Below are 11799 nucleotides of genomic sequence, written 5' to 3' on the forward strand. Positions count from 1 at the left end.
TTTATTTACTACCTATTTTCTATGCTTAGTATACAGATATTTGAAGTCAAAATATTACTTCTATATAATGCCCTATTATTTTCCTGGACACGGCATCTACAGTTCTTTTTATATCACACCTGCTGTCCTCCATGGGATCTAATGTAACAGTTTCTTCCATGCATTTTTCTCCTTTTCCCACAAGTTTTGCTTTATGATCTTCTTGACTCTCTGTCTAAATGTGTTCTTTCTTCCCTTCTTCGTGGGTACATTCTGTCTACTGCTAACTACCCACATTTTTAGTCTGATCAACTATGGGTTCCAGAGACAAAATCCTATGTTGCAGTACTAAATACATAATGACTTTTATTTTCTCCTCTCTTCATCTTATTCCTGCCCCTAAAGTGCTAGAAAAGATGAAAACATCAACTGAGCTCCCACTGTGCTTTCTTGCCCCAGCCTTCAATGCTACTAGAGTTGTGTATCTTCCAGGTTCTTCCTTCTGTTGTCAAGTGTTTAAATATAAATCCAGAATGGGAGCAGTTATGGAATTGGTAAGGCTTGGCTGCCTATCCATATTATTTCATGGTCCAAAAAGTAAGAAAGCTTCTTCTTCTTTTTTTTAAGATTTATTTATTTTTTTGAGAGAGACAGGTGGGGGGTGGGGTGCAGAGAGAATCTCAAGCAGATTCCCCTTGCTGAGTGAGGAGCCCGATGGAGGGCTCCATCTCATGACCCATGAGATCATGACCCAAGCTGAAACCAAGATCAGATGCTTAACCGACTAAGCTACCCTGGCACCCCCAACAAGAAAGCTTCTTAAATAACCATGTCAGGTCTCCATTTGATTACCTCCATTTGTTAAATTAGGGTATTACTAACCACTGCCAAACATTTCTGATTATCAGAGGTGTATGCCTGTGCATGCTCTTTTGAGCTCATTTCATACGATGTGCTACTGTATCTTAGAATGCCCACTCTCTCCAAGGGCAAAACTCTTAACATCTTCCTTCCTCCCCACCACCCCCTGTCCTTTTTTCCCCATACCTCTTTAGCTTAGCATTAATTCTTCCATTCTCAGCATATTTTTATCTGCAGGATTTCTGTCCTTTGGAATCTCTCTTCATAGGCTCTAAAAACATTCCAGATAATTATTTCTTCTATGTCTCCACTACCACCTTCCTTAGGAATACCATCTTGCATCAGTAGCACAAATACTTGGTGACTAATATATATGGGCAACCATATACAGCATCTAACTTCTAGCTCATTAGAACAAGTTTCCTTGCATCCATGCATGGAAGATGTTCTAAGCCATCTGTTTCCAGAATGTACTGTTTTTGTTTTTGGGTTTTGCTTTTGTTTGATACTCACTTCTCCCTGAACTTGCTAAAATGCAAGTCAATGATGGAGTGCTAGTATTTTACAATTAAATTCCAGTTTCCTTGTCTCATCTGAACATCAGGAAAGCTAAAGTCAGGCCCACATTCTGATATTATCAAGAGCAAAGACTTCTGCCCACCTCTCTTCTTTGAACTAAAAATGTTGCTCCCACTAGAATGAATCAGAGTCAAATAGAAGCCCTGAGCAATATCAAACTAATTTAATTTGGAAAGCATGTCACCAGAGGGCACAGAGAAGAGGTATATTGGCACATTTGCTGACTAACTGACTGCTTTTTTTTTTTTTTCTAAAGATTTTATTTATTTATTTGAGACAGAGAGAATGAGAGACAGAGAGCATGAGAGGTAGGAGGGTCAGAGGGAGAAGCAGACTCCCTGCCGAGCAGGGAGCCCGATGCGGGACTCGATCCCGGGACTCCAGGATCATGACCTGAGCCGAAGGCAGTTGCTTAACCAACTGAGCCACCCAGGCGCCCCTAACTGACTGCTTTTGAAACATCTGTATCCATCTTGGATTGCACTTGGCCACAGTCCAGAGAAAATTTGGTTCTTTTTCTGCTAGGCTTTGTTTTGGTACCAGTGCGTTAGGGAGTATATGAAATATCCTTCCTGAGAAAATTTAAAATGAAACGCCATTGTTCTGGAATGGTTGTAGGCACAGATCTGCTTAGGGGAAGGGGCTGCACTAAGTAACCTCTGGGGGACTTTTGAGGTCTTGGATCTGCTGAATTTCCACTGTAACCAGAGTTATACCTAACTGCTTCTTCTATAAAAATCCCTCCCAAAGGTCTCTCTTACTGGAAGAGAAGTGAGCAGCATGCAAATGAGCAGCCTCAAGCCTTTCTGGGATTGCTGTTTTGGCACCAACTCCCTACCTCTTTCTGTGCCCAGCTCTCATCCCAAAAGCTTGGTCCTGGGCCACACCGGAGCAGCAGGCTCCAGCCCAGAGCAGCTCAGTTGACAGCTCTCTACTTTCTCTAAGACGGCTCCATCACTCCGTCTGAAGGTCAGATGGCACACTGAATGTGCGCCACCCCCACCCCCCGCCCCGGCCCACTCTACTGCCTATCTGCCTTCTGGTCTAGAGTCACCTCTCTAATCTATAAAAGGCATCTGGTTGTCTTTGCAGTGATCTGTTTCATTGCTTCAGCCTCAACAACAGCAAAAACCCCTGGGGAGAAGAGCTTAGTTTCAACAATAGTTTGTGTAGCGGAAGCTGGAAATGGGTGGAGAGCATTTGAGCTCTTTTGACATGAGCCGCTATATGGCCAGTTCTGTTTGTGAACAATGTAGCACTTGGACACATTAAAGCAATGAAAATCGAAAATCACCTTTAAATTAGACCTGGCCCCCGCGCTGTGTAACACTCAGATAGCAGCATTTAGTCCGTGCCCGCTGTACTCTGAGCACCAGCAGGAAGTTCCACGTAATTCTGCTCTGCTCATGCTTTCACTTTAAAGATGGTTTCTCCATTGCCAGGCACATGATGGATGCTCACCAAATATTTGTTGTCTCTGACTCTGTTACATCAAAACCCCTAAACTGCAATCTCCGTAGAGTAACACTGATATCTTAGTGGTACAAAAGACATTTAGGACAGAGAAGGGTCAGTGTCTCAGCAAAACTGAGACTGAGATAACCTTCCTAAACATAGGCAGGATCTTAAATGTTGATTTCCATGTAGGCACACGTGCATGCACATAACATACGCTTTCTTTCCATAAAAGATACTCAGTTCACCTGTGACGTGTTAGATCTGGGATAGGAGCTTTGCAGCCATGTAACTCTAGATTCTTGCAGTCCCCAACCCCCACCACTCACCGCAATTCCTAATACAAGCCAGCCTCAATTACATACACATACATGTGTGCACTCATGCACACGCATACGCACATGCACACACACACATACACATACACACACGTGCATGCACACACAATCAAAAAGGAGAACCAAGGTAACACTACCATCTGCCACACACCTGAGAGAGCCCAGCCCTCACCTGGGTAGCATCCAGCCCTAGAGCTCTAACTTCGCCGATGAGGCTGACACAATGTGGCACCCCCCCCCCGCCCCCCGATTCCCATGATGGAGCTGGTATCTGCTGAATGAGCAGTCTGCATTCCAAACCCAGCATCTGGGGTGTAAGAACTCAGATCCTGGAACTTATTTCAAGGTCAATTTGCTTTAGAATCAAAACCCATTTACCATAAAGTAGAGATATGCTAGAGAGAGGAGGAGGGCCTCGAGACGGGAAAGCATGTTCATTAAAACAGCTGTAGGAAAACTGAACACAACACACGCATGTGTGTACACGCACACACACACCCTCACCACCTGGGTCTTTTTAAAACCCTGTCTTGATCTGGGTTTTTTTCTCCGCATTCCCTCCAATGCTGTGGCTTCTGTGAGCTGAAGGGCTCAGCCGTCAGAGGAGCGGGGCTGGGGAAGAGGGCTGTTTCCACATCTCATCATCTTGGGTTAAAAAACAGGCGAGATCTCCCCTGGCTCAGCTGCAGCCTTCCATCTCATTCCAAGTCACCAGGCCATTACTAAACTATTACCAGTTCCTTGCAGACATTTTCCTGAGCCCCTGACAGATTTCCTTGAGCCCATGAGTAAAGCTCAGGGTGTCAGAGAGAATTGGCAGTGGCAATTTTCACCTCATTGTCAAATTGCTTCCTCTGTTTTATGACGGCCTGTCTCTCCCCTTGTCCTCTGTCTGTGGTCATTTGTATTTCTCAGTTTTGAGGAATAATTCTTCCTCTGTCCTTCAACTCCCAGATCCTGTCCCTGCATCCCTGCAGTTTGCCCCGAGGCTGCCTTGGTCAGAGGAGGGGCGGGGGGCCAGGAACCTGGCCGAGGAGAGGAGGGGGCGGGCAGAGAGGGTCCACCTGTGCTATCCTGTGTTGTCTCGCCAGCCTGCCATGGATGCGAGCCATCTAGCCCTTCCCTCTTTCTCCTGAGCAGATCTGGCAATCATTATTTGTAGATGATTTGCCACCCTGTGAAGAACCAGCTCTGTAAGTGCAGGAAGCTGAGGGAGCAGCTGAGAGCAGCAAGGACCACTGGTTAGCTTGTTCTAAGGATTCTATTGACCACCAAGCAAAAAAAATGTAGCAAAAGCCAATTTGTTGCAAATGCTCCCCCGAATGCCACTTTCTTGATCCCTCATGGCTGCCTGAACCTGGGGGTGCTGCACACACCCTTGACCTTGACTCCTGCGGTGTGCGCATACGTGGTACGTAGACCATGGCCTACATCACTGCCGAAGGGCGGGGGAGGTCCTGCCAGGCTCACTCGTTTCAAGTCTGGGCTGTCCATTCATCAGCTGGTCCAACAGTTACTCCATAGACCCCTGCTGTATACATTCTCAGCATGAAGCAAGTGCCAGGAGGTTTACAAAAGATGCTTGAGACAAAAATCCCTGCTTTCTGGGAGCCGTGAGCTTCCAGCAGCTGGGCCTACACATCCTGGAGAGGCCACTGGGGCTACTGTGAGCCAGGGGTGGTGCTAGCTTTTAACTCCGGCCCCTCACCATCCCCTTATCCCGTAGGAGAACACCGAGGCTGGGAGAGGTTAGTAACTTGATCCAGTTCCAGAGTGAGCAGGCTCTGGAGAGCCAGGATTCGAACCCTGCTCAGACTCAGTCCTGACTCCAGGCATTTAACCAATGTATGTGCCGTCTCAGGGAAGTCTGATGATTGCTTTGACGGGAAATCTGTCCACTCACCAACACTTTGGGATGCAGAGTTAGGTTCAAGGCGAAAAAGCCTTCTCCCATTGTAAGACCTCCTGGTTTTACCACCTCCCAATATTAAGGGGTGAGGGAGGAAGGGCAAAGGGAGGGCCATGACCTGGGATCCAGTGTAATAAGATAAGGAGCTGGAATGGAGCCAGTAGAGGCCCACACTGATGCAAGTCATATGATAGGAGATTATCCAGTGTCTCACTTTCAACTAAGCAATTTCAAATCTCAGCGTGTTTTCCAATTTCATAGTCTTGGTGGACAATATGCAGCGGCAACAGCTTTTTGTGCTCTGAGACCTGGGACAGACAATGGCAGTTTCATAACCCAGGGGACCTTTAAACAAGAACTGATAAAGCAGTAACAATCTTGGTGAAAAAGTCACCCAGAGCTAGCCCCAGAAAACTGGGCCAAATCGCACAGAAGAGCTTCAGGCCAGCTGTGGCCTCAGGGGATAACTTCGCAGCTCCCCTGGCCATGGCTCCAGGGCATTCCTCTGGGTCCACTCTCTTTCCTAGGGCTGGCAGAACCAGCAGTCAGCTCTGGGTTTACACTGCAGGCGCCAGCCATGCCTCTGTGATGGCCTCCTCACCTCCTGGGGGAACGTCAGCAGTTTTGCCCCCCTTGGGAAGAATAAGAGATCAAAAGAAAAAGAACTGACCCATTTTTTGGGAAAGTTTATTTTCTGACATAGATCTCTAGTTGCTAAGAATAGAGCTGGAGTGGGGAGTGGGTCCCCGGCAAGTGTGGGGCAGGAACTTGCCCTTCTGGGCATCAGGGCACTTATAGGAACTGTTCTCTCTGGCCAGGTCACACCAGGGACAACTAGAAATAGAACTGTGTATCTGCAGCCCTTTAAGATGCTTACTCTCTGCATTGTGGGAAGGGAGCACACAATTCGAAAAGCAGCTCCTCAAAATCCCTTCTTCTGGTTCTAGACCAGTGGCAGGCATCACCCCAGGATCCCAGGGACACCTTACAAGCACTGAGGTCTCCACATCTTGGTGCATGCTGGTGCTAAGGGGCCACTCAAAGTCCCTTTACGATACCAATATTTGAGGTTTTCTGCAAAGCAGGGAGGGAACTACATGATGCATGTCTATATGTAAGAAATGGAATTTCACAGACAAAGGGAGTGAGCCGGGGGTACAAGAAAGCAAGGGCCAAACTGCTGGTGGCCAGAGCTCACTGCTCCCTCAGCTACAAAGTCAAAGCTGGGACACGAGGCTCACTCAGTCTCCCCGCAGCATTATGATAGTGGATGGGCCCGCGCACCTCCAAGTGGGGATGCCACGGACATAAAAAGACCTCAGGTCTCCCAGGCTGTGTGGTTTTGGGATGAATGCTTAACTTCTCTGAGTCTCAGTTTCTTCTGTGAACCAGGAATGACAAAAATACCTCTGAGTGATATGGTAAGGATGAAATGTGATCATGTATGACCCCTTCTTGGTGCAATGCCTGGCTCTTGATCAATGCCCAGCAAGCGGAAGCTGTAATTATTAATTGTCAAAGACTAGACTATTCAAGTTGAGTTGTGGTATGTTTCCAATTTTTGCTAAATTTGAAAGAAATGTCCATTCGATCATGGATTCCATCCTCAGGCTGGCATTTGGTGGTCAATGTTTGAAAGGAAGGAACGACATATCCCAGAGGAGCAGCCTGAGGAAGGGGGCCAAGAGATCCTAATGGAACTTATTGCAAGAAACATGCTTTTCACAGGAGGCCAAGGAGACTTTGGGATAATTGAAAAATCTATTTCAGAGACCACAGCATGAGGGCCCAGGCTTTGGGCAAACTAAGATATATGGCTTGTATCCATGGTCGGTGGGATGGTGAGTAAGGCCATCACAGGTCTGGTAGTAGGAGTTGACTTATGAGTGTCAAGGTCAGGGACAGTGTTCAGGTGTGCAGGCCAACGGCTGGCTCCTAGATAGAAGTGCCAACTGGACTCTTTCCTGCAAGAAGTGCGTCAGATGGGAAAGCAAAAAGGCATTCCATTCCCATAAGGGAAGTGGGAAGTGAGGAATGGAAGCTTCAAGGAAGACCACTTGCAGAGCGACAGACCAAGGGGAGCCCTTGAGGACGGTTCAGGCCCTGCGTCCTCAGATGGGCCTGATCCCAAGGCTGTAAGCAGCAGCCTAGGGAAATGGCCTCGGATATGATGAATTTCGTGGGCTTTCACGGAGGTGAGGTTGAAATACAGAAACAGACTCCTACAGTAGAAGCCAAGGAGAGGATGACTGCCAGGCCCCTGATGAACCCGGCTGGAGCTAGGGCTGAGCTTCCTACTATTCCGTGCATGGGCTTCAGCCAGCCGGAAGCTGTTACTCCTCTTAGTGGAGCTCGGTTGCACACCTTTTTGTGGTGTGTCTGGGTAAACTTGTGTTCCACCATGGTAAGTTTAACCAAAGAAGCATTGCTCATAGTGCGTTCTTGTCAGGAGTTCAGCATTTGATAAACATGTGAGGTGACAATGTAAAGTGCTTCATCTGTAACTGTCTGCAATTTCAATTCAATTTAACTCAATAAGCACATGTTTGACATCTAATATGCATCCATTTCTCTTCCTGAGCTCTGCTTCCCTCCATGAAACTTTGTACACTTTTGGACAGACTGTGGGCTGAAAGCATTTTATTCATAAATTTCAATAGCTTGGTGATGCATTACCACAGCCAAAATATTTTTCACATTAACATTGAGATGAGCACTCTAAACAGTTCTAGTACATTTTCTATGACTCTAGTGTATTAGTTATCCATTGCTGCATAGCGAATCAGCCCAAATCTTAGTGGCTCGAACTGCAATAATACTTTATTATCTCTCATGGTTTCTGTGGATCAGGAATTCAGGAGCAGCTTGGCTGGCAGTTTTGGGTCAGGGTCACATATGAGGTTGAAATCGGCTATAGGCTGGGGCTGAAGGCCTCTGTAAGCTTGGCTGGGGCTGGAGAAACCACTTCCAAGGCAGCTCCCTCACGTGGCTGCCAAGCCGGTGCTGCTCATTGACCGAGGGCCTGTTGAGTATGCTTCAGATATGGGCGTGGGCTTTCCCTCCAGCAAGTGATACAAGAGAGCAAGGCAAAATTGGCAATGCCTTTCATGACCAAGCCTCTGAACTCACATAACATCACTTCCATCATATTCCATTAGTCACATCGGGCCAGCTTGGATTCTTTGTGGAAAGAGACAACAGAGATGTGCATACCAGGAGGTAAGGCTCGCTAGAAGGAAACTCCACGGGGCGCCTGGGTGGCTCAGTTGGTTAAGCGACTGCCTTCGGCTCAGGTCGTGATCCTGGAGTCCCGGGATCGAGTCCCGCATCGGGCTCCCTGCTTGGCAGGGAGCCTGCTTCTCCCTCTGACCCTTGCCCATGTCATGTGCTCTCTGTCTCTCTCATTCTCTCTGTCTCAAATAAATAAATAAAATCTTTAAAAAAAAAAAAAAAAAAAGAAGGAAACTCCACGATTGGCTACCATAACTAGCAATCAATATTTGCAATCTACTTTTGGACTATCTTTAGAAGCATATGTCATGTGCACAGACATGCACGTAGACAATTCTAGTTCCACATCCCAGCTCGTTTGACATATTTGAGTGTATTTCATTGGCTCTGGCGACTTCTGTCCCACCACCCAATTCCAGTTCAGTCACAGCACTACACCTCTGTCCTAATGCCTCTCTTTCATCTTCAGTTCCTTTCTGTTTCAGGCCCCAGTTCCTTGCTACCAGCAGCAGGGCCGGTACATGAGGTCAGGTCCTTAGCTCCGTTTGAATTAAAAACCTTTTGTCTTTCCTCCTTGCTCTTTTCCTCTTTCCTTATGTAAGTGGATTCCCCTTTGAGCTATTGTTATTTCAGTCCCAGAGCAATATGATTCCACTCAGAGGAGCTGGAGACGCAAGGAGCCAGAGGATTTATCCTGTAATTACCAAATTCATGTACATATGCAGAGTGTAGCATATGATTATAAAATGCTATCATACACGCAGGAACCAGGACTTATTTCTGCACAGATCCAAGGTATCATTTGAAGTTCAAGTTCTATTTGAGTTTCTCTACCAACCTGTCCTGGATCTCCTTCTATGACCTCCTACTTAACATATTCAAGTAAAGCCAATGCATCATTCTTCCTGAGGTCAGCTATCCCTGCTGACTCACATTTTTCTATCCCTGTTTCCACCTAAAAAGGTGCAAAGGCTAACAACTTGAGCATCTCCTTAGTTGACATGATCCTCTTTGCCCCGTATAAACACACAGTGATGGGCTGTCAAGTCTCTCTTCTTCATCCTTCTTTTCCATTCTCCTAGCCACATTTTCTAGGTATCTGTCATTTTGCCACACATTATTTCCACCAGTATCCTGAGTCATCTGGCCATGTCTAATGCCTCCGATCCAAATGGTTCTGCATGCTTTGACCAGATCAATTCTTCTTAAATGGTACCCTGGTCATTTCATTCTTACGTTCAAAGCACCTTCTGGTTTTTCTCCACTGATGTCAGGATGAAGTCGAAACTCCTTGGCCTGGTATATAAGATCCTCAACACTTATTCTGAAGTGTATTTCTACTTACTTCTCACTCCCACCCAACCTGAGAGCTCTTACCATGGGCTTCTATTCTACTCAAGCTCTTCCCTGCCCCTGGTAAGGCCTTGCCGTTGCCCATCCAAATTATACCCATCCGTGCTCCCCGCGGCACCATCACACCTCTGTTGGGGCTCGAGCTCCTCCTGGACTCTACCTGTCTTAGACTCTGATTGCAGGTATTGCCCCCGATGCTCACTTGCCCTGATGTATAACCTTGTATTAAAATCAGTCTCTCTTGCTCTGGGGGCAGAACTCCTGAAATAATCATCTTCTTGTAGACCAGACTGTGGGTCTTTTCCACCCATCTGGGTTGAGCCCACTGCTCTACAAATGAGAAGAACTCAAGACTCATTTACGGATGAATTCTGCGAGCCAGAAACCCTAATGAAAGCCCCAGGAACAAGGTTTTTAATGGCTTCCTTTCTTCCTCTTCTGGCTCAACAGCTACTTCGCGTGGAAAGAGCTAGATTTCCCATCCTGGTTAAACCCAAAACATTTGATTTTTTGCATCAGTGAGGGGCATGGCAGCATCCTGCCCAGCAGAGGAGAAACTCCATTTACTCTGCTATTTCTGATTCCCCAGTTTTGTTTGTTTGCTTGCACTAGGTTTATTTTCTCTCTCAGTTTACCCTGATTATTGTTTGACAATTTAACGATTGTTTTTGGTGCCAGTGGCAAGTGTCCTATTTAGGGCTACCCACTGTGGGAAGCTGGAGTAATTACTCTTGTACATTTTTGTTTTCCACAAGACACTGCTAGAGTGATAGAGCCAGGACGGCACAAATGACTGAAACAAAGAAATGTATTTCTCCTGTCGCCGAGGGCAGAGACTCCCACCTCCTTTGCTAGATGCAGGGATGGAAGCAAGAGAAAGACAGGCATCCTGAGATCTGCTCTCTTCTGGAAGAGGAAAGCCTCTCCTTGGTGTCTTCTCCCTGACAGAGAATAATGACCTTAAACCCACATCCTAATTAGCATTTATATTAAGTGAACTAGGAACTGGGTAGAAGGGTTGAAGGCAGAAGCATGTTTTGGCTGTTAGGGAGGAGTGAATAAGGGGGAGTAGTTATTTACTTGTCCAGCAAATAAGGATCCATTAAGTGCCAGCCCCAGGGGCTGGCATTGTTACTCGTACGAAAAACACCAAGAAATAAATCCAGCTCAAATGCAAACCACAGTCTGCCTTTGCGGTGCCTTTTCCTCATCAAGGAGTCTTTGATCTACTCTGGATTAAGTCAAAGGCTGTCGATGGAAACCCAAACTGAGTCGCGGTCGGGAAACCACACAGCGTGAAAGCAGCGATGGAGGAGGCCGAGGTCATAGCTTCCATTTCTAAGTGTGGGCCAGGTGCTTCCCTGCCGTGTGTTCTCTCAGACTTGGCCTTGTCGGGGTTTAAATGACTTTAATAATAGAGCTTTGACCATACTGCAATGCCCTACTATTAAGCCTGGCATAATAATAGTGAAATAACCCACCGTGCCAAACAATTTAAGCCTAAACTCTCAGTGTGGCTGAGATAAGCGTGACTCTGAGAACGTCACCCCAGAAGCCACTGCTCACCAATCCAGAGCATATAGGACCGAGGCCTGTAGACTGCAAACCTCCACACAGGGCAGCCTCCTAAGGGGCAGGGGGAAGCTGAGTGGGTGTGGGTCCCGTCCACGCCCTCACCTGAGCACCTCTACTTTTCTTGGTTTTAAGTGTTGAGGATGAGTTCCCTTGGTTTTTTAAAAAAACATTTGAAATTATTATTTGAACAAATAGTTCCAGCTATTTGAGGTAGCATGACTACAGAAGAGCCAAAAAGATCAGGATGAAAAAATGATATCTTGGGGCACTTGGGTGGCTCAGTCGTTAAGCGTCTGCCTTCGGCTCAGGTCATGATCCCGGGGTCCTGGGATCGAGCCCCGCATCGGGCTCCCTGCTCGGCGGGAAGCCTGCTTCTCCCTCTCCCACTCCCCCTGCTTGTGTTCCCTCTCTCGCTGTGTCTCTCTCTGTCAAATAAATAAATAAAATCTTAAAAAAAAAAGAAAAAGAAAAAATGATATCTTATCATGGCCTCGCCCTCACTTTGTGGGACAGTATTGA

The 11799-nt window shown here is 46.7% G+C and overlaps 1 protein-coding gene across 1 annotated transcript in view; it reads right to left on the bottom strand.

Moving 5' to 3' along the window:
• LOC145716028 (protein CEPU-1-like) overlaps window positions 1-11799 on the bottom strand; it is a 759467-nt gene that overhangs the window by 533976 nt on the left and 213692 nt on the right. The gene's annotated exons all lie outside the window — the stretch shown is intronic.

Source organism: Leptonychotes weddellii, chromosome 11 (genome assembly GCF_054177405.1).
Source record: "Leptonychotes weddellii isolate Sample4059 chromosome 11, ASM5417740v2, whole genome shotgun sequence".
NCBI lineage: Eukaryota > Metazoa > Chordata > Mammalia > Carnivora > Phocidae > Leptonychotes > Leptonychotes weddellii.